Source organism: Salvia splendens, chromosome 13 (assembly GCF_004379255.2).
Source record: "Salvia splendens isolate huo1 chromosome 13, SspV2, whole genome shotgun sequence".
Classification (NCBI taxonomy): domain Eukaryota; kingdom Viridiplantae; phylum Streptophyta; class Magnoliopsida; order Lamiales; family Lamiaceae; genus Salvia; species Salvia splendens.
Window position 1 is genome coordinate 13,159,867 of NC_056044.1, and position 23,767 is coordinate 13,183,633.

At 44.8% G+C, this 23,767-nt stretch overlaps 1 long non-coding RNA gene across 1 annotated transcript; it reads left to right on the forward strand.

Moving 5' to 3' along the window:
* Positions 1-8,978: 8,978 nt before the first annotated feature.
* On the forward strand, positions 8,979-10,199 carry LOC121761193. Its single transcript, XR_006041952.1, has 2 exons — positions 8,979-9,558; positions 9,700-10,199. It is a non-coding gene; the product is annotated as an uncharacterized LOC121761193 (long non-coding RNA).
* Positions 10,200-23,767: the final 13,568 nt, after the last annotated feature.

Consider the following 23,767-nt stretch of genomic DNA (forward strand, 5'->3'; position numbering starts at 1 on the left):
GATTGTCGATAATGATTCTCTCTCCAAGTGGCTTCCTTTTATAGGGAGTCCTGCCCCTTGCTTTTTAGGGTAGACTCTCTGCGTGAAATAACTCTTTTTCCCTCGTTTGTGGTTGATCCTTCCCAGCAATCCTTTTTCTCCATCTCGAGCCTTTTTGGCATGCATCCTGGTCAGTATTGCACCCTTCTGGCGCTCTTTTCACATGAGTTATCCGAACCCTCTCGTACTGACTGGGACCTTTTTCCTGCACACTTTAGCAACTATTTTGCAGATATAATCCTATTACGCACGTTATACTGACCAGTAACCAAGGCCTAAAATGCGACTTATCAAACTGCTCACACTTACCACTTGCTTGTCCTCAAGCGTGAATAACAAACAAAAGAAATAAGTCGAATTCTAGCCTAGTTACACCCCTGACCGACTCTATCCTAAACTATACTATAAACTTTGACGCAAAGAAAAACACATAAACGACGGACAAACACATATAAACAGACACACAACACTTAAACACATTGAACGGGCTATATTTTCAACCATCCCTCCCCTTGGGATCAGGTGCAATCCGGCTTTAGACAACCTTGTACTTCTGCCGCCCCCTTTTTCCTTCCTATTCAGTATATCTGCTCGTTAAGATCACCCAAACTCTCGGCCAAACACCAGATTCGCTCAGTCACTCATTCCTCATTGGGGATGTTAGGATTGTGTTCTCTCAAAATGATGAACCATAGATGCTTCGGACTCAGATCTCACGTGCGGCTCCTGAAAGGCCTTAAGGCTTGTAATGGGGTTGTTGGTTTGTAGTGTTTGGGGTGGATGTTCCTAAGGCTCTAAGGTTCAAAAACTACTACTCTATTTTGATGTGGGGGAACTGTGTGCATTTGGGCTCTTGGCTGTCTCTTCTTTCCGGCTGGACGTTTCCTGATATTGGACTCCAACTGGTCAGTAGCTTCTTTGTGGCTTCGCCACCCTTATTCCTTCTTCCCTCTTTTTTGTGGTCAAGTGTTTTCGACCATTTTCTTCAACATTTTTTTATATGTGGCTTCGCCACCCTTATTCCTTCTTATTTTTTTGGACCTGGAATTCTTTCTGGTCGATTTTCTTCTTGCCCCTCGACTTCTTTCTCCAGTTGGTTTTTCCTGTATGTCCTCCTGGGCAGTCTCCTTCTTGACTTATGCCTCGCACACATACAGTCCCAGTGGCTAGTGGATTATATATGGGTATAGATTTTGCTAGAAAGAGGGGTTCTAAGGGATGGTTTTTTTTCGGATGGGGGTTTCCTACTGCCTTCAGGACTTGCTACACGTGGTCACCTTACCCTAGGCATCATGTGGCAGCCACTCTTTTGTTTTCTAAATTGGTGGAAAGTGGTTCCACTTTCATCATGTGGCTTATAACTCACCATTTAAGAGGGTTTTTGTATCTGGCTCTACGAATGGGTTTTTCTCTCATACTTGCATCATCTATACTGACTAGGAGATACTAGGTGGGGGTGGTTTCCATTGTCCAGCATGCCTTATCTCCCTCAATTCCCCTCATCGTCAGTTCGAGGTAGTTGAGTTTAAAGCCCATTCATAAACACATATATACAAATCCTAGACCTAAACAAACACTAGCACATACAGTTAACACAGACCACACATATATACATGTCATACTAGCCATTGTGTCCCCTCTCCCACTTCACAAGTGTCTGCCCTCAGATATGGCTGTGAAGTGGAAAATGGGAATGGCTAGTATGGCCGACATACAGACGCATTAACAAAATAAGAACAAAACATTCTTAGTCTAAAACTTCTCACACTTAGACTATGCAATAGGCTAAGTGGGAGAGTTGAAGACTTCAACAGAACTCAACAAACACAAACATATATATACATAAACTTCTCACACTTAGACTATGCAATAGGCTAAGTGTGCGTAAACATGCACACGAAAAGAACACAGACATATTCACATGCACCAAAGTATCGAACCTTGTACTTCTCATACTTAGACTATTGCATGGTCTAAGTTCTGTGAATGGGGTTTGCATACACATATGACACGTAATTACTCTACCTAAAACAAACAGAACAACAAATAATAAAAAAAACTACAACTGGAAAAGAAAACTAACTAGTCAGTAGGGTGGGTGGTCATATATTCCTCCTACTCCTCCGCGGGGTAGGGTTGGGTGCAGGTGGTTCCTCGGGTTCTTCATCCTCAGACTCAGATTGATTCTCCTCAGACTCTGCCGGTACATCGGATCCTTCTTCCTTCGGCTCTTCTTCTTTCTTCTCTGTTACATGTAGTTCATCATTGTGGCCTCCATGGCCGCTCGTTCCAGCTCCCTCAGGTGTCCTTCCTTTTGCTAACTCCTTCAGTATGCTCTCAATCACCTTCGTCAGAAGGGTCAACTCTGCCCTTGCTTGCCTGTTGTCCTCCGCTAGTTCAGCCACCGCCCTCTCCAGGTTCGCTTGCCTCTAAGCTTGAACCTGTGTGCCTTGGCCTGCTGCTATTCGCCCATCAGGGATAGCCTCTTCACCCATGGCGTAAAAACGCGGGACTCCTTCTCTGATGTAGACAGTGTTCGTGCGGACGAAGAAAGACGTATCGAACGGGCCAGGAGGGTCCACCATGTGTTAGGGTTTTGTATACTAGAAATCACCTTTCGAGTGATTGGATACTGTAAAACTCTAATTGTTATTTTCCAATAAATGCAACAGATTATTTTTTGTCATAATGTTGTTATGTTTTACATTTAATGGTTGTTTATTGCATATTTAAATGTATAAGCAAACGTAACAAAGTCTAAGTCTTTGTTTTAGTAGACCGGTTGTGGGCGTCGTCCAATTTAAAGTAACACGGTCAGTTCTAAACAAAGAAAAATAAGAATTTTACAACCTAGATAGCCCTAGACTACCTATCGCGAAAGGTTGCAATGTCAGTCCGATTATTTCTAAGCCTTATTGAAATAAGATGACATTGGTGTGGTATAGCACTCAATGGATCTAACAGCAAGACGAGTCTTTATGCTATCTACTGAAAGACGAGGTCTTGATAATTAATTTCTTAATCAATGTACGTTAGCATTGAGCATACGATATTGAGTATCTACTACTTTGACTTACCAAAGGTGCGGGTTTTCAATCACCCAACGATCCAGGTATATTGGGTAGTGGTGATCATTATCTAGCGGTGCTAGGATTGCTATTACGTTGAATCGTGCGCGAGGAGAGTCTCGTTTGATAACATCCACAAGAGAAGCTTGAAACAAGGTTTTATTATTCGGAACCTAGCTAGTTAGAGTTTAATTACTCTATGAATAATAAATAAGAGTTTCTTGCTAAGTCCACTCTTGGAGATTAAAATATGTTAATTAATTACGTCCATAGTAGACAATAATTAATTAATGGATGTTTCTATCTTAAGCGCGGGAAATAAATTAAATGCAATTAAAGGGAACCCGGAATACTTGTAATTTCGGATTTGGAAGGCAGTGTAATATTACTTCTGTAGTGACTGCTTGTAATATTCCAATATAAGCTTATATTAAATTGTGGGTTCAATTTAATTAGTAAAAAGCTAATTGGGTGAGGCCTGATCCAAATTCTTCCTTAGATCCCTGACTGGGCCAAATATGTGACTTATATAAATAGGAGAATAAAGGAGACAGAAAATACACCTTTTTCTATCAAAATTTTCGTCTCCCTCTAGAGAGAGAGAGTTCGAAATTTATGCTTCCTCCGTGAGCAGTTTCTGTCTTCGTTATTCAAGTCCTAGTACGTTGGTGAGATTTTCCCACAAAAATATCAGCGTATAGTCCGAGACATCAGTCAGAAGGTCCGAGGTCGAGTACTAAAGATCTTCACGTGGAGAAGACGCAAGCCTTCTTCGATTCTTGATCGAATCAACGAGGTAATTTGGCTAACTCCGTAGTATGCATGTTTTAGGTATTTTATATTCTAAAGCATGATTTAAATTCAAGTTATGAGCATGATACATGTGATAATTACGCGAATAGAATTTGTCTAAATAATCTGCTAAATAGATCAAATTTATGTGATCGGTAATTCATGCACGCTTCCGCTGCCAACCCCTTCACCATGTACAAGGGAGACAAACCTTCGGCCTCCAAAATAATTATGTTGTTCCTCACGAAGGCTCCCAATATGTGGCAGAGGGAAGATTCCTTGCAGGGTGTGTGGCAATAAGGTGGCATTGATAAGCGGTCCAGAACACAAGATGTACTTTCTTCCCGCGTTTAGCACACCAGAGTAGGTAGAGTTCGGTCATGGATGTCCAGACGGCAGAGTTTGATTGCCCTAGCACATTGAAGTCCAGGTAGAGTTGGACGAGGCGCAAGATGAGGTTGTTGAAATGGATAGATCGGGATATGGTAGACGCAAACTGCCCAGCAGCTGGGTGAGTCAGTTCCTCCCACGCTTCTTGGGGGTCAAATTCAATATGTCTACGGTGAATCCCCATCTCCCTACTTCTCCATTCTGGCCCTTTGGCCTCTTCTAGGCTACACATGCCCAACCTAACTGTCCACTCCATCAGGCTCATCATTACTTCTCTCCCGAATACCCGAAAGGTTATCGACTCTTCATTCAGGTCAGTAGTGACCCTGAATCTAAAGGTGGTGCAAAATTCCTTTGCCAGCCTAATGGGTATACTCGGGTCCCTATTTTCCAACAACCAGTCGAAACCCAACGCACGTATATGTGACAAGAAGGGCTCGCAGGCATTCAGTTCATCAAGAGAGGTGAAATAGAGTACCTTCCCGCTCTTAATCTATTTGTTGCCATCGTCTTATCATCGAATGCATCCTGAAGCCTTTAGGTACTGAAATGATTCATGTCTTCTATCAGCTCGTCCGTGAGCTCCACCTTCCAACACCTGTACTTCAGCCTTTCCACTGGAGAATGTATCAACTCACGGTGATTGTGTGGGAGTTGTTGTTCGCCATACTCCTCGTCTTCTAGGGAGACGTCGCTGTCTGACTCCGATTCCTCACTGGCGGTGTACTCACTGTCACTTAGCTCCCGTCGGCGTGGTGGGGTTCTATGTTCTGGTTCTTTGATGACGACGCCGGTTTTGACTGTACGCTGTTTCTTGCTGCTTGGCTTCTTTGTAAAAGGGCTTTCCCCTTCCTTTTCCTCTCCTGGAGGTACCTATCTTCATCTCCATCTTCGTCTTCCTCCAGTCTCTCCTATATTGGTGTCGAAGGCTCTTTCTGGGCAGTAGGCCGGGTCTCCACGCAGATATTGGTATTGTCATCTACTGGCTCTTCATGACCTACTGACTTTAATGCGAGGTCCAGACCCGCCATCTCGTCAATTTCTTCTCTCTGGTCACTCGGCGTGGGTGAGATCATTTCTGGTGTTGTCGAGGCGTCTTCCAGGTTGGTAGCTGACAAGGATTCCTCCCCAGGTTTTGTAGGAGTAGTCCTTTCTTCTTCACTAGATATCTACACTGCCTCTGCTGCCGTGTTTGCTCCTGCCTTACTGGATGTCCATCTCCCCAGGTATCTTTGCGACACTCTCTTTGGCTTCGGCCTTCCTGCCTTAGGATCATTCTTCATCACCAATTTCCTTTTAACTGCTTTTGGTTTCAATACTGGTGGTACCACTGGCTCTGGTCTCATTCTCTTTGATGTGTTTATCATCCTCCCCTGCTTCCGGCTGGGGGGTCACTGACTTCGGCTTTTCTTCTTCGGTCTGGTTCTCTTCCACCTCGTCTGCTGATTGGTGGGCTAGGCCGTCTGAGTCGTTTACTGTGCCAGATTCTTCACCTCCTCCTACTGCCTTCGATGCGAGGTCCATACCCTCAGCCGCCTCAGCAGTGTCCACATCCATCCTGTTCACCTCGTCTAAAAGCGCCTGGAATTCGTCATCGGTCATAAAGCCTTGCTTTCTGGCCGTCTCGTTCAGATCTATCTCCTCTCTTTCCTTTTCTTGCGGAACAGGTTCCACGACCGGCGTCTTCTCTGATTCATCCCCTCCCCCTGGCTCTTCTTCTCTTCGCTTTCTTTCCTCTCAGTTTCCCCTAGGTCAGAGTCATGGTAGGCGGAAAGGGGGCTAACATCCAGTGGTTCGATTTGTTGGTAAATCGGGGAGGGTTTCGAGGATGCCAATGGTACAGTTATCGAGGGAGATTGCTTTTCTAGTGGGGGTGTTGAGGAAGTCGGGACGGAGGTTGGTGGTTTCACCGTAGCCTAAACATCTGTTTCTAGGGTTGGTATTACCGGTGTTCCTCCGGCCATGCTCGACCCGCCTCCGGTTTGGCTATACCCCGCCAATGCAGCCGCCCAATCTTTATTCGGGTCCTGCTGTCTGAGAAACTCCGCCAGCTCATTCCAGGGAATCATCGCCGAAGCTTAAGGAATCGGCTCTTGTGGTTGCGGTTGTGGGTTTGGCGGCCGCTCTTCAGTCGGTGGTTGTGGGTTTGGTGCCCGCTCTTCAATCGGCGGTTGTATTTCTGGGGTTTCATCTCGGAGATTTGAAGAGGGTTTCGCTGAGGCTTGTTTTCTGGCCATTTTCCTCTTTCCCATGGTTTGAGTCGGTGGTTTTTGGTGGTGGTGTGTGTGTTGGGTTCGGGAATAATGGTGGGTACTTTGGGTGAGAGAATGTAGGTAAGGGTTTGTGAAGTGAAAGGGGAATGGGCAGTTGGGCTTTTAGAGTGGAATTGAGCAGTTGAGGGTTTTAACCGGCAATAGGCGGTTTCCACGTCGCGCCGCTTCGGGTGGAAGACGGTTGAGAGCACTGCTTTCTGATTGGACGTTGCCTGTCCTGTCTCTGCACCACGCGCCCTCCCAGTCGCTGCCTCTTCCTGCAAAGCTGCACCACACGCTAAATTCAAATTTCACCCTATCCTTTTCAAATCTCTCCCTTAACATTTTCCCCCCATATTTTCTAAGTATGAAAATAAAGTGAAAAGGACACTTAAATATAATTTGGAGTTTCACTGAATTGGTATTCTGGTGGTCAGTACGTACTCCAAATTAATATTTATGGTCCGAATTTTTTTTTTTTTTTTGGATTTTAATTTTTTAATTGCATGCAGAAATTTAACTATTAACTACCAAGTATTTACAATACTTACATTTTACTTTAGGTAATTTGGAATTATACTTGGCCAGCATATGCAAACTTTGCCAAAAAGGAAAACTAGCCCAGTGGAACTCCAAATTCTCATCCTACTGGTCATTACGCGACCTTAGTATGTGATTGTAGTGGAATCTCTTACACTACACTCATATCAGTATTATCCCTAAACACCTTCAGCCTATGTCCATTTACGATAAAAGGTTCAGAATTAAGGGTACTCCCTGAAATCTCCACCGCTCCATTAGAACGGAGTGCGGTTATGACATATGGTCCTGTCCACTTCGACTTGAGCTTCCCAGAATTAGCTTCAATCTTGACTGGAAGAGAAGTACTTTCTGGCCAACATGGAGGTCTTTGGTCCTTAGATTTCTGTCGTGCCACAATTTAGTTTTCTCTTTATACCACATGGCAGAATCGAACGACTCCAATCTAAGTTCCTATAACTCCTGTAGTGTCACGCCTGCATTTTCTAAGGATAGAAAACAAAGTTGATCGCTCGAAACAAATGGGAATAGCTCAAATAAAATGGGAATAGCTCAAAGTTGATCGCTCGAAACAAAGTTAAAGAAGCGGGGAAGAAAGGGGGAAATCAACACAACTCAACCATAGCTCGAAACATATGGGAATAGCTCAAATAAAATCAGAGTATCTCGACAATCAACAATTCACAATGAAAATATCTCAACAATACACTAACTCAAAAGAAACAATATTTAGCGGAAGCATTTCGAGAGTAGAATAATGCTATGTATGAAGACACACCATATTCTAGACATTTGATAGACATTCTTCACTTTTATGCTCAACACCCACCGCGCTCGTCACCGCTCAACCTGCACATAGGGAAAACATATGCAGGGGCTGAGTACTTTAATGCACTCAGTGAACTCATGCCCAAAATATTTTATAAAAAGTATTTATCATGCCACCATTGAGTGACCTTGGGTTTTTAGCTTTAGAAATCGCCCAAGACACTAAAATCATTTCCATCGTAAAACTCGTGACTGCAGTCATTTTCCCATAGATGTCTACCATATCTGATCCATTGATGACAAGGAATGTGGCCACATTCCAAGTCACTAGACCGGCCGACCCAAAAGACGGCTCACGATCTCCATAGGTGTACACTAGCCTGAATTGGGACTCACTCCCTAGACAGACCCGAATTCGATTATCCATTGATGGCATAAGCCACATCAGATAGGTTCCATAGAATAAAACAAAGCACGGCATGATAAATATTCATATCATTTCACATAAAAATATACTTAGGGCATAGCCCCTTATTTAAAAAGAAAGCCCACCTCAAAAGCTTAGAATTTCCGTAAATAGTTCCTCGTTCCGACTTCTAGCGTGCGTGCGAACCACCTTTTCGGAAAATACATAAACTACCCATCAATCTCGATAACCAAGATATTTAGAATGCATGCACTCTAATTAAAGTCTTTTATCACGTTTCTCGGTTTTTGTACATTTTTTTTTTATTATTTGGCTGCCGCCCAAGGCGTCGCGTGCGACGCCGGTCGGCCGCTTACGCCCAAAATTCCTCCGCTGGCTCCTCGTATTTCCCTCCATGATATCGAAATAAATTCCAAAATTTTCTAAGCGTATAATTATCGCAACTATTTCTCTTCGCAATTATATTATTTCAGACTGGGGATAAAATTATTTGTACATCGAATTATTCGGAAATTAATTAATTAATTTCTCGCGATTAATTTAATTGACGGCCCAAAGATTTATTTACTTAGCCCACCTTGTTCCTCCAATTAAAAGAAAAGAGCCCAACAAGAATTAAGAGAATGAGGCCCAATCAATTCATTTTTTTTTACAAGGCAAAAAGGGCCCAAATTCTTTTATCAAACAAAGGCCCAAATTTGACTTCCACTTCCCCAATCTCTCTCGGTTTACTCCCTCTCCCTCTATGATGTTACTTCATCCCAAAATTAGGGAATTTCCCAAATCAAGATCCCCAAATTGCAGAAGCTCCAAAGTTCGTCGCCTTCAATTCACTTCCCGTCGCCGTCTGCTGCGTATTCCACCCAGGAGCGCCACTGCAGCGAGAGGGGAGGACGGTCGCCGCTGCTCGCTGCCCGCGGCTCACTGCTCACTGCCCGCGGCTCAAACACGCACCGTCGGGAAGTGCTGTTGCTGTCAGACGGAACTGCTGTCTCGGGTCAGCCTTCGCCAGGCTCCGTTGTGCGCTGTTGTACCGTCGCGGTCCAGATCCTTCACCATCGCGGTAGACGACCATCATCAGCAGTCATCGTTGAACCGCTGCCTTCCGGCATTCCCAGCTGTCGGGCAGTCCGAAAACAGCCCCGAATCGCCACCGGTAGTCCCGACCGAGCGCGAAAACTACCCCATAAGCATCCGGCAGCCCCATTAACTATTCTCAACAACCCCGAACAGCCCCGAAACCAACCCCAAAGCAGCCCCGCCAGACAAGTTCTCATTCCAAGTTAAGTTCTTTCATGTGTTCGATTAAGTACGGCGATGTTCGATTAGTTCTTTGTTGTTAAATTGTTTGAATTGCTTGTGAAGGTGAAAGTATGAAATCAATGTATGAAATTAGCTACTAACATTTCGTGCTTTGGACTAGGAAAGGGATTATACCTCAAGAATTTGAACTTGGTTGTGGTTGAAACAAAATGGAAGCAACAATTCCTTCTACTTCTTCTCCTCTCGGCTCCCTCCCTCTCTCTCAATTTGCTCATTGTAAAGTGTGTATTGTGAGGAGTTAGGGAAGAGGTTACATGAAGAAGTAATGGGTGACCTTTGGTTTGTAGGATTAATGGTGGAAGATGGAGAGTGGAGAAGTTGAAGATGGGGAGTCTCCACTTGAAGAAACCGTTGATCATGAAGAGGAGAAGAAGAAAAAGAAGATCTTTGGGCTTACTCCCATATTTTGGAAAATGTATTGGGCTCAACATAATTTATTTAAATTAGTTTGGGCTCATTTAGTTGCAAAGCCCCAAATTTGTATAATTATCTATTTGTTGGACCTTCTGATTGTCATGGCCCAAAGCCATTTTTAATAAAAACATTTCGACTCAAATTTTTATTTGAGAAACCCAAGAGTATATATTTTGCATTCTCTCATTCCTTTCTATTAATTAAAGTTCACGGAAAACTTTAATCAATTTCGTCGTCCCGTTTCCAACAAAGATTAAAATCACTCAACGCAAACAATTAATATTTAGTGTTGTGCTAAATATTAATTCTTCAAACGATCCTTTCAAGAATACAATAAAAGGGTAGAAAAAGTCGGGGTGTTACATGTAGCTGCAGCTTCCTTTCCTCCTCACAGGACTTAGCATCCATATTAACTTGTTGTACTGCCCAGTATGCTCGATGCTTGATCCCCACTGGTAAATGGCACATCTTCCCAAAATTATGTATGGGGACATTCCTATGGGTGTTTTGTAGGCTGTCCGGTATGCCCACAGAGCATATACTAACCTCACACTTTAGTCCTTCCTGGAAGGGTTGAAATTTTTTTCCAGAATACTCTTTATCTCTCGATTAGAGATCTCCGCTTGACCGTTTGCTTGTGGGTGGTAGGAGCTAGATAATATGTGGTAAACATCGTACTTCTTCATCAAGGCTTCGATAGTGCGGTTACAGAAGTGGGTTCCCTGATCGGATATGATGGCCCTTGGTATTCCGAAACGGCTGATTATGTTACTCTTGAGGAACTTGGCCACCTCTTTCGCCTCACACGTGCTCGTGGCCTTGGCTTCTACCCACTTAGAGACGTAGTCAACTGTGACTAAAATATACAGGTTTCCATAGGACGAGGGAAAAGGACCCATGAAGTCCATCCCCCATATGTCGAACAACTCACAAACAATAACTGGTACTTATGGCATTTCATCTCGTGCAGAGAGCCCACCGGTCAGTTGGCAACGTTCACAGCTTCTACAGAATTCATAAGCATCTTTGCGTAGAGTTGGCCAGTAGAATCCACTGTCCAAAATCTTTCTTGCCGTTTTCTTGGGACCGAAGTGTCCTCCACATGCCAAGGAGTGGCAATGTGTCAGTACGTCCATATGCTCCCAGTCAGGAACGCATCTTCTTATCACTTGATCTGCTCCTACTTTCCACAGGTATGGGTCGTCCCAAAAGTAGTATTTCGACTCACTTCTGATCTTCATTCTTTGAGCCTTGGTGAAGTTTGGCACTTCTGGAAGTTCTCCTGTCACTAGGTAGTTGGCTAGGTCCGCAAACCATGGCTCCTGCCCTACTTTTTCTTTCCCTTTTGCTGTTGTATCCTGGCCAGTGAGCTTCATTACCTTTTCCCAATCAATTTTTCTAACGGAAAAAATCACTTCACATAAGTGTTCCTCCGGGAACCGGTCGTGCACCTCCTCGTTGCTCCCATCTTGCACTCTTCAGCTCAAATGATCCGCTACTTTATTCTCGACTTATTTTTTTTCTTCCACCTCCTAATCGAATTCTTGTAGCAGGAGTACCCATCGGATCAGTCAGGGCTTTGATTCCTTCTTGGCAATGAGGTACTTTATGGCCGCATGGTTAGTATAGACGATGACCTTTGACCCTAACAAGTTCTGTTCTCGAATGAATACACCATGGCCAGCATCTCCTTCTCAGTGGTGTCATAATTCCGTTGTGCCTGATTCAAGGTCTTAGATGCATAGAAAATCACGTACCTTTTTCCTTCGATTTTCTGACCCAGAACAGCTCCCACTGCATAGTCACTGGTATCACACATCACTTCGAAAGGATGATCCCAGTCAGGAGCCCGGATGATTGGTGTGGATATCAGCTTTTCTTTGAGAAGATTGAAAGCGGCCTTGCACTGTTCATAAAAAACGAACTCTACCTTGTTTTGAAGGAGTCTGGTAAGGGGTTGGGAGATTTTGCTGAAGTCCTTAATAAATCGTCGATAAAACCCTGCATGCCCCAGAAAGCCCCTTACTTCCTTCTGGTCAGTAGGGAATGGCAGCTTGGATATGACGTCCACTTTGGCTTGATCTACTTGGATGCCTCTCTTTGACACCACGTGTCCTAGGACGATCCCTTCTGTGACCATAAAATGGCACTTTTCGAAATTCAAGACTAGGCTCTTTGCTTGACACCTCTCCAGGACTACGTCCAAGTGATGTAGGCATGAGTCGAAAGAGTTTCCGTAGACCGTAAAGTCATCCATTAATATTTCTATACAATCCTCGATAAGATCGAAAAAAATGCTCATCATGCATCGTTGAAATGTACCCGGGGCGTTGCACAAACCGAACGGCATGCGTCTATACGCGTAGGTTCCGGATGGGCAGGTGAAGGTGGTTTTGTCCTGGTCTTCAGGGTCCACGTATATTTGGAAATATCTGTTGTACCCATCTAAAAAACAAAAGTACTTCTTCCCAGCCAGTCGCTCCAACATCTGATCGATGAACGGTAGGGGAAAGTGGTTCTTCCTGGTTGCGGCGTTCAGTTTGCGGTAGTCTATGCACATCCGCCAACCAGTGGCTAGCCTTGTTGGTATCAGCTCATTCATCTCATTTTGAACCACTTGGACCCCTGACTTCTTGGGGACCATGTGAATGGGGCTGACCCACTCGTTGTCGAGCACCAAATAGATAATTCCTAATGACAGCAATTTCATAATTTCCTTCAATATCTCCTCCCGCATGTTAGGGTTCACCTTCCGCTGCGAGTCTCGATGTGCTTTCGCTCCTTCTTCCAGCCTGATGTGGTGCATACAGACATTGGGGCTTATTCCCACCAAATCTGTAAGACTCCATCCAATTGCTCTTTTGTTCGTGCTCAGCACAGTCAGTAGCCTTGCCTCTTGCTCTTCCGTAAGGCTTCTGCTGATAATCACAGGATATGAGTCTTCTTCCCCGAGGAAGGCATACTTCAGGTTTGCTGGCAGTTTCTTTAAATCAACTTGTGGGGGAAGTGTGTCTGCGGGTAGAAGGTTTTTTGCAGCATCCCGCTGCGGCTGGTAGTTGAGCCCCAGCGGCTCCAATAAATTCTGATTTCTAACAAAAGTCATTAATTGCTCCCTCTATCTCTTCATCAGTCAACCCTTGGCTGCTGATCAGATCGCACCATGCAGTTGCTTCTACATCAGCCTGTCCATACACATCCAACGCTTGGAGTTTTTCCTGCAATAACTCGGTCTCAAGAAAATCTTGGACTACGGGGTCAATTACATCAACATAGCACAGATTTTCAGAATCGATAGGCTTCTTCATGGCCTCATTGATATCAAAAGTGAATTTCTCTCCATGAAAATCAATGTAAATTGTCCCCTCAGCCATGCCCACGATTGTCTTAGCTGTTCTAAAAAACAGTCTCCCTAACAATATACCGTTAGACTCTCTAGCTTCAAACTCACTCAACTTGATCACATAAAAGTCAGAAGGGTAAGTAAAATTATGCACTCTCACCAATACATTTTCTAGCACGCCCTCAGGATTTATGCATGACCTATTAGCCAGTTGGATTAACACCCTAGTGTTTGACAACTTTACTCCCTTCAACCGATTATAGATAGATAATGCCATAACATTTATAGATGCTCCCAGATCACACATCGCATGCTTGATTTTTACATCTCCAATAGTTATGGGTAAGGTGAACATACCTGGGTCGGCTCTTTTGGGCGGTAGCTTCTCCTGCATAATTGCTGACGCTATCCCTTCCACCATGATTTTTCCATCTTCTTGGGCCTTCCCGGCTATGAACTCTTTGATGAATTTCCCAAGCGGGGGTAGCTTCACGGCTTGGAGGAATGGTATGGTGACATTCAGCTTCCCAAAAATGGACATGTAGTCCACTGAGTTCTCCTTCTTCCCCCTTGTCACGAAACGGTAAAGAAATGGTTTTTTCCCTTTCGCCTCTTCTACTGATTCTTCAACAGCCTTCCTGGAGTCTTCCTTGGGCACATTCTGGGTTGGAGTCTCTGTCGTGGCTTCCTTTTCTTTAGGAGCATCTTCCCTGGGCCGTAAGCCTTTGGTTTCATCTTTTTCCAATGGTGCTTCATCCAAGAAAAATGGATCCTGCATCTGAGGTAGAGGTCTGTTGAGCTCTCCCACCGAGACGATGTCGCTCAGTACCTTCGTTTCACTGGGCTCTCCACTGGGTTTCTTCGGTTGGGGTCCATTATAGGAAGTTCCGGACCGCAATGTGACCTTACTCACGTTTGCCTTTTCAGGTACATGGACTGTAGACGGGAATTTCCCTGAATTTCCCTTCAATTCACCCATTGAACTTGTCAGCTGGGCTAATTGCCTATTCATCATATCCATGTTCGCCTTATGCTCCTTCTGGGCATTATGCATCCCCTGCACTACTTCATTATTGGACTGCAACTCACCCTTGATACTCTGCTGCGAAGCGAGCATTTCTCCCATCATGTCCTCCATAGATCTCTTTGACCTGTTAGGATATTGGAACTGATTTGGTCCTTGGTGCTGGTTATACTGGGGGTTTTGGTTGTGCTGGTAATTCTGGAAATTTTGCTGGTTCTGGTTAGGTGGGTATTGGTTATACTGGGCAGGAGGGTTGTATCGGTCTTGGTGATATTGATTCTGGTTTTGGAACTAGTTCTGGTTCTGCTGGTATTGTGCACCTTGACTATGCTGATTCTGGTAATTTTGGTAGCTCCTCTGGTGGCGTGGTATATAAACAGGGTTTGAGTTTTGGCTCTGTAGGTTTTGGTTGTGGGGTTGTTGGTTCCTCCCTGACCAGTTGAATTGGTGGTCGGGGTTTGCTGGGCCACGGTTGGGATTTTGGTTCGGGTGGGGGTTGTATTGGTTCTGACCTTGACCTTAGTTTTGATTTTGGTTCCCATCTCCCCATCGAAAATTAGGATGGTCCCTCCATGGTGCTTCCCGTTGTCTCCCTGGGATCCAATTCCCACTAGAGTTATAGTATCCTGCAGCATTGACTTGCTCCATATTGACCAACTCATTCGGCTGATCGTAGGTTTGCCCTTGATTTCCCTGCTCTGCACCCTTGTAGCTCCCAGTTGGGGAAGGCGGTGGCGTGCTCTTCTCGATCGCGCTCAGGAGCGTCTTTTTCAGATCTTCCATCTTTAAGTCCATCTTCTGCTCTATCTTCTGCTCCTGGTCAGTGGATGAAGCACTCGCAATCCTTTCTCTGCTGTATCCATCCCTCGAATTGTCGTACTCCTTCTTCGCGCTCAAAAGCTTCCCTAGGACCTTTTTCGCTTCACTGACCCTTAGTTGCGTGAAGCTTCCTCCTGACGATGAGTTTGCCAGATCCTTCGTTGCCTTATTCATCCCCTCATAAAAGGTGTGATTTATCTCTATATCTGCCATGCGATGGTTTGGACACGCATCCAAAAGGCTCATATACTTCGCCCAATAATCGCTCAGGGGTTCATCATACTCTTGCTTCACACTGGTTATCTCTCTCTTCAGCGCACTCGTCTTCGATGACGGGAAAAATTTTCCTAGGAAGGCTGACTTGAAATCGGCCCAACGCTCAATGGAGTTGGGTGGCAGGCGCATGAACCATGTGTTGGCCTCCCCCTTTAGGACGAACGACAAGGCCTTCAATCTGTAATCATCCTCGATCCCCCTCCCCCCCCGTTGGCCTTCTCTGTGCCTTACAAATCTTACAGAACTCATGAAGGAACTCGTAGGGCCCTTCATAGCTCTTCCCACAGTACGTGGGTAGAATTGCGATAACATGGGGCTTCACATCACAGGCTGTCTGTCCCGGGGTGACAACTATGGCTTGTGGCGGTTCTCCGTCGGCATGCGCATTCAGCGATCCGATCTCTAGGTCATCGTCTACTTGGGCAGCCATCCTCCTTGGTTTACCTTCCAATTGTAGCACTGATTCTGGTATTCCTCCTTCTATGGTGTCTTGCTCCTCGTCACTACTCGTGCCTAGGTCAGACAGGGTTGTCGACATGCCAGAACGAGTGGTCACGAGTATAGTCCCTCGTTGGAGTATCTTCGGCTTCCAATGGTCAGGAGCCGAACTGTTTTTCATAAACTGAAATAAAAAGAAAAGAGAAAAATTATGCACAATATATACGCCAAAATATCACGCACAATAATAGTTAATAACGCCATCCATCCCCGGCAACGGCGCCATTTGATGGTCTGCAGGTTCACGGTGTCGTGTCAAGCAAGGGTGTATCCACCTGCTCAGGATAGAATTCCCAGCCAACCTGAACCTGGTATCAATAAATTCCTCAACCCACTTCTACTGGCTAGTATAGTGGAGGTAAGGGTCGAATCCTACAGAGATGGACGCGCTTGGGTAATTGTGGTGATAATCTGGAGGGGTTTGGTTAGCTACCACGCTTGGGTTGAGATTCTACCTAGACAGGAATTAAAAGTGGAAATCTACTGACTGGGAGGTGTGAAGGTGATTGACATGTGGCTGTGTACGTGAGAGTGGGGGACACGGTGTTTAAGAGACATGTGGAAAGTAGATAGTTACTATAAAAGGCTAAACGAAATATCAGAGAATAAGTGGTGGGTTGGTGGTTGCACTGTCAGGTCTGTATGGTACCTGCAAAAAAGTAAAGGACAAAAGCAAAAGTAACTAAAGAGCAAAAGTGGTCCCAAAGTTGGATGTGGATGTTGTCTTCTCCAACAAATATGCACAAAATCAAACAAACTCAGATTCCATGGATAACAATTGCAGATTAACAACTTTACAATTCAGATCCACAATGTAACACTCTAAAATTCGAAGATTAATCCAGTGAAAGCAGGAATTACACTTACTGGGTGACATGCAAGGTGACAGAATTCACATAAACTAAGATTTCATACTTAATCCCTTCGAAAACTAAATCTAAGCAACAAGTTTAACTAACAATCTCAGATCAAGCAACTCCAAATGAAATCATGCTTTCAACACTTAGAAATTACTGTAACAACTAGATCTAAGCTACCTAGGCAGAATGAAACAGATTCACACGGAAAGAGATGCATAAAAACAACCTCATTGCATAAAACGTTTGGATCCCAACAAAACACTTCAAAAGCTAACGAGTGTTGAATATGCAACAGATCCAACGTAAGAAAACAAGTAACGATTAACTAGGAAAGCGAAATAAGATTGTTTTGCCACTCCGGGCGATGAAACTGCTACGACTACGAAATGAACTGGCTGGAACGATGGAAGGCGATTCTCCGGTGGACTGAGGTAGATTTACGAAATGAACTGGCTGGAACGATGGAAGGCGATTCTCCGGTGGACTGAGGTAGTTCAGGTGACCATGGTTGTGGCGAGGAACGAGAAGATTTGGGCGATGCTGAAGGAACTTCACTACCGAGAGAGAAGATTCTAACTAAGTGTGAATGTCGATAATGATCCTCTCTCCAAGTGGCTTCCTTTTATAGGGAGGCCTGCCCCTTGCTTTTTAGGGTAGACTCTCTGCGTGAAATGACTCTTTTTCCCTCGTTTGTGGTTGATCCTTCCCAGCAATCCTTCTTCTCCATCTCGAGCCTTTTTGGCATGCATCCTGATCAGTATTGTACCCTTCTGACGCTCTTTTCACCTAAGTTATCCGAACCCTCTTGTACTGACTGGGACCTTTTTTCTGCACACTTTAGCAACTGTTTTGCAGATATAATCCAATTACGCACGTTATACTTACCAGTAACCAAGGCCTAGAATGCGACTTATCAGTAGCTATTTTTTTATTTTTTTTAATTTATGAAATATTTGTAAAATAGAAAAATCCTTAAATAAAAACATGAAAATATGAATTAAAATCAAAATTTTATATTCTCCTTCTCTTTCATTTCTTCTTTCCCACACCACCAAGAACCTAATTTTCTTTCTCTGCAACTTAGTCCAAATTTTTAATCTTGAATGTAAGTCCTTGAATCTATGTTCCTGATTTCTGACAATGTTGAAATGCATATTAAGATTCTGAAACTGGATTTGAAACACCGACATAGCATTATGGACTGCTATTTCGTCGAAGATGAAATGGAAAAATAGAACAAAATAACGTCAAACTAGTCCAACATATTCATTATCAATATCAAATATGTCCTAAACATTTGCAATTCTAAGCATGGCCAGTGCCGATTGATGACAAAAAACCCTATGGCAAACAAGTGTCCACCATAAAAGTACAGGTACCCACCAACCAAAAACCAGTACCCAACAACAAAAAACAAGTATTTAGAGTAATAAGAACTAGAGTTTGTTGTCGTCATCCTTGTTTCATCTTCTTCCTGTGGGACTTCGCCGCCGGCAACCGTCATCGCCGCTTCCAATTCCACGGCGTCGAAACTAGGGTTCGACGACTTTGGCGATGGAGCTTCTTCCATTTGCTTCAGAGGAGAAGAAATCAAACCGTCATAATCAGGCCTCGATAAGTCTGTCGCTGGACGAAGTAAGGATTCAGGGAGTTCCAACTTATTTCCAACAACAGTAACTTGATTTTGGCCGGAGTTGAATGTTGGATTTAGGGTTTGTCACGTGAACGAAGAGAGAGAAGAGAGAAAAGAAATCGGCTGGGTTGATTTGGTGGAGACCAAAAGTCGCGCGATTTGTTCTTTTTGTTTGATAGATTTTTTAATGAAATTTTTTGAAATAAGATAAATTGATTTTTTTAACATAATGATTAGAAAATAATTAGGCCTAATCCAGTCAACAAAACACTAATTGATGGTTGACCGTCGGAAATTGACGACACCGTCAAAAAAGCACCGGATCGACACGAAGTAGGCCTAATTTTCAAAAAGTGAATGTTTTGGACCAAATTCGTATTTCGGCCATATTTTTAGGACCAACATTGACTTTACTCCAAGAAAATATGTGGCTTTATTTGATTTAGCTTCATTGTGTATTTTCCATTAATGGGACAAGAAAATGTATGGCTTTATTTGATTTAGCTTTATTATGCAATTGACATGCCTTGTTTTAAAGGGCATTTTCTAAGCTTCTTGTTTGAGGCGTCCATGATAATATGGACACCGAGTTTCCCCATTCTTAGCACTAATCACAAGTAAGTTAAAATTGATTAGAGAAGCTTTCAAGTGGAACCTGCCTTGGAATACAACTCAAGTAATTTGGGAGAGACATGATATTTTTTAGTTTTGATCAAAACTCATCGTCCATTATAACTTGCGATAATAAGGTACTCAACCTTCGCTTTACTATTTTGTCTTTTCCCATGGATTATACATGTGATTCTCAATTAAATTATCAAGATTTAATTTCATTGATTTGTATTTGACTATTGGTTGTAACTTGGTTACACCTTACTTCACTAGTGTGTTTATAAGTTAGAAAAGTCTTTCGTCATTTAAAACCAGAATTGCAACATTATCTTGACATGAACTATCATCAAACAATTTCTAGATTATTGGTGATCATAACTTAGTCGCGCTTCATTTCTTCATTTATTTTCAAATTGACTTGCAAGCTGGATTTCATTTTTAGGATTGTGTAGTGTGGCCTATTTAGACCGTTACACTTGAGACATTGGAGTATCCCACAATTATACATCGCTTCTGATAAAATAATATCGAGATAATGGTTTCCGATAAAAGAGTAGCAATCAAATATCTTCTTTTCGTTCTAGTGTGCGTGTTTATTTCAAGAGATGCATAAGTGAGATACATAGAGAGGGAGAGAGAAGCTCTTCTAAGCTTCAAGAATGGCCACATCGATGACTATGGCTATCTCTCGTCTTGGAAAAGCGACAAATGCTGCAAATGGTTGGTGTTTGCAGCAACACCATTGGCCATGTCATCGCCCTCCAACTAAATTCTGCAGATTATGGTGGTAAATTGCAAGGTGAGGTTGGTTCTTCCTTGCTTGAGTTGCATCATTTAAACTATCTTGATCTCGGTTTGACTGATTATGGAGGCAACCAAATTCCAAAAATCATTGGGTTTCCATGAAACAGTTACAACACCTATATCTGGGTCGTTCTAACTTTTCCGGGATTGTTCCTCCTCAGATAGGCAGCCTTACCAATCTGCAATCTCTTTCTCTATCATATAACTCTCTGCAGATTGAGAATCTCAATTGGCTTTCAAGTCTCTCTCTGTTGTCTTATCTTGGTTTGAGTCAAATCGACTTAAGTCATACAAATTGGCTCCAACATAAGCAGAAATCTAGTGCATATTGACATTTCATGCAAGGTTTAGATGGCCCAATTCCCGATTCATTCATAGAGAGATTATTTCTTATTGAAGATCTTTATCTATCTGATAACAAGCTTGAAGGTCAATGTTAAGGACCTAAATCATTAACGTCGATTTCCACACAAAATCAAGAAACGAGATGTCGTCGTTGTCGAGCGCCCAACGTTGGGTCGTGACTTGGACGGCAAAAAGGGGCGGTTGAGCGCGAGATCAGCCTCGTCGGCAACCTTAGGAGATGTTTCTTGTTTGCTACTCAATTGAGCCAAAAGAATGATAATTTCATATATTGATTGAATGAATAAAAAAGATAACAGTCTATCCTATTTATAATGCTACTGACTTAATGAACAAGAAAACAAAGATATAGAAAAAGATATGCTAAATCCCTATAATATCTAAACTAAATAATAATAATAGCTAAATCCCTATAGTGGTTCGTATCAACTCCCCCACGGTTAAAATCCACCTTGTCCTCAAGGTGGGAACCACGAAGCAAAAAGGAGAGTTGAAAGCAGAAGCTTCGGTAGGCCAGGTTGGGGGGCAAACCGACCCGACTACTTTCCGAATGGCTCGTCGCGCAGTGATAACGCGATTGGCCGCCGCGACAACGTCGGTTTCAACCGACAGCAGACCGACGAGGGGGACCGTGAGGGTCACCCAACGGAGGATGCGGACCACGATGATTCCGTGGGTTATAAATTGGATCGCTTGATAGATAGACTCGACAGATGGGATTCTTGGAGGGATGAAATGGATCACCGGTTCGATAATCTTGATCCAAACCCCTACCGCAGGTATGATCAGCGAACATGGTATGACGACGACGATTCTGATGGTGACGGGGCACGACGGAGACGTAATTGGGAGAGGGGGCCTCGCCCCAGAAACCCTAATTATGGCACGCGTGACAGCCCGCAGAGAGATCGATATCGTCGCGAGGGGAGGATTGCAGCCCAGAGGATCCGGTTAGCCTCAAACTGGATCGTCTCCTCGAACGCTTTGACAAATTGGACGTTTGGCGTGATGAAACAGACCGACGATTCGATAATCTCGAACCGAACTGTTCTCGCGAGGCTGAGCCACCGTTGGGTATGGGGGACGGTGACAAGTGGGAGGCCGAGAGTAATCGGGGGCGGTATTCGGGGGATATAGTAACGCGCCCTCAGAACTTCCCTCCTGGAGGTCGCGACAGCGGGATGGACGGCAGGGGCCGTCGGGAGACCAGGTATCGCGCCGGTTTCGGGGGGGACCGATCCGGCGTGTTCGTGCAACCGGGGGATCGACCGCCCTCGTGCTGGGACCCACCCCAATGGTTTCAGGCGGCGGGGTTCGATAAGCCCGAGCGTGTTAAAATGCATCCTCCGCGCTTTGACAGGACAGACGCAGCGACATGGATCTCAAAGGTCCAATATTATTTTAACCATTTGATGATGCCCGAGGCCCAGCGCTTGCATTATGCGGTCATGTTGTTCGACCAACCTGCGGCGGAATGGGTTTTCAACTATTGCTCGAATAATGAATTTGTGACGTGGCGTGAATTCTTGGAGGATGTACGTCACCGTTTCGATCGACAGAGCTTCAAGAACTTCTATGGGCTGATAGCAAAATTGACACAGACAGAAACGGTGTTGGAATATCACGACACGTTTGAGCGATATCTGAATCGTGTTAAGGGGGTTCCAGAATCAGATCTGTTCACCCTATTTGTCGCTGGCCTTAAACCCGATTTGCGGGAGAGGCTAGAATTGCATCGACCCCAATCCCTGGCTGCCGCCATGGCTCTAGCACTGGAGCTGTCGGATACCATGGCGGAACGCATACCCCAGCCGTCGACTGGAGCGCGACGATCCTGGCCGAACCGGGACGCGAGGGGGCCGACGGTCTCTGCCCCGCTGCCGCAACCTTCCCCGACACCAGGCGCGCCAGCCCATCCCCAGGGCGGCTCGGGAAGACCGGCAGTTCAGCTGCGGTCCCCGATGGTCCGTGTGTCACAGGCGGAAAAAGCGGATCGGGCACGGTTGGGCCTTTGTTATTACTGCCCCGATAAATGGGTAATGGGCCATGTGTGCAAGCAGCGTTTGCTGTGCTACGCAGAGGAGGACGGAGACGTGGGCTCGGACAGTGAACTACTGCCGGAGGAAAGTGTGGTAACAGATGTCACCCATATCCAGGCCATGCATGGGGGCCAGCGATCCCGGCCCCTCAAGGTGACGGGTTTGATTGCGGACCGAGAAGTTGGCATCTTGATTGACACGGGCAGCGACAGGGACTTCCTACATCCCAGAATTGCGGAGGGGCTTCACCTACCCTTGTCGCCAATTCGGCCTTTTCGAGTGGTTGTTGGGAATGGCGAGGCACTGCTATGTACTCATGTTTCCCGGCATACACGGGTGGAGGTTCAGGGGACAGTCTTCATGGTAGACTTGCATATTCTCCCCATCCACGGTCCGGACGTAATTTTGGGGATGGATTGGTTGGAATCCTTGGGGAAGGTAACGGCCGATTTCGGGGGGAAGACACTCGAGTTCGTTCAAGGGGGCAAGAGCATTGTCTTGAAGGGGATTCTGCCCCAACCCAGACGCGTAAGCTTACATTCATTACTTGCCTCGTCGTCCTCTCACGCGGCCTGCGAATTTTATGAAGTGTTACTTCTAGACTCAGAGGTTTCTGCCCTGGCAGCCAGCACGGAGGAGGGGTTTCCGCCAAACCTGCATCCGGGGGTAGCAGCCGTGTTGGAGCGGTTCCGGCAGGTGTTCGGTGTGCCGGAGGGCCTTCCACCGGTACGACAATTCGACCATCGCGTACACCTATTGCCAGGGGCGAAGCCCGTGAATGTGAGACCTTATCGCTACCCGTACTTTCAAAAAAAACGAAATAGAGCAGCAGGTGAAGGAGATGTTGGGGCAGGGTATTATTCAAAGGAGCAACAGCCCCTTCTCATCGCCGGTCCTACTAATCCGCAAGAAGGATGGGACATTCCGTTTCTGTATTAATTATCGAGCACTAAACAACGCCACGGTGCCCGACCATTTCCCGATTTCGACGGCCGACGAGCTCTTCGATGAGTTGGGCAGGGCGAGGGTGTTCACTAAATTAGATTTGCGCTCAGGCTACCATCAAATCCGGATGAACGACGAGGACGTTTTCAAGACGGCAGTTGATATGATCCCATATCTTAGGAAATCACAATTATTTAGTTATCTTTTATTTCACCAAATCTTTTCCATATCTTAGTTTTCTTATTCAATAAGTTAGGGTAATATTCTACTATTATAAATAGGAGAGCTTGTTATCATATTTAGGCATCCAACAATGAATCAATAAATATATTATTTTGGCCAAATGCCTCGAGTTATGCTTTGAATCCGTAATTCCCTACGCTACCTGCTGCCCGACGGAAGGTCTCCGCGCACAGCCGGAACGTATATCTGATCTGTAGCCGTTGCCCGATGGGTTGGAACCCGCGCACAGCCGCCCAGATCTTTATCTCCGCCGACCCTCACGGGCACCGGATTATCTTTATCTCGTTATTGTCCGTTT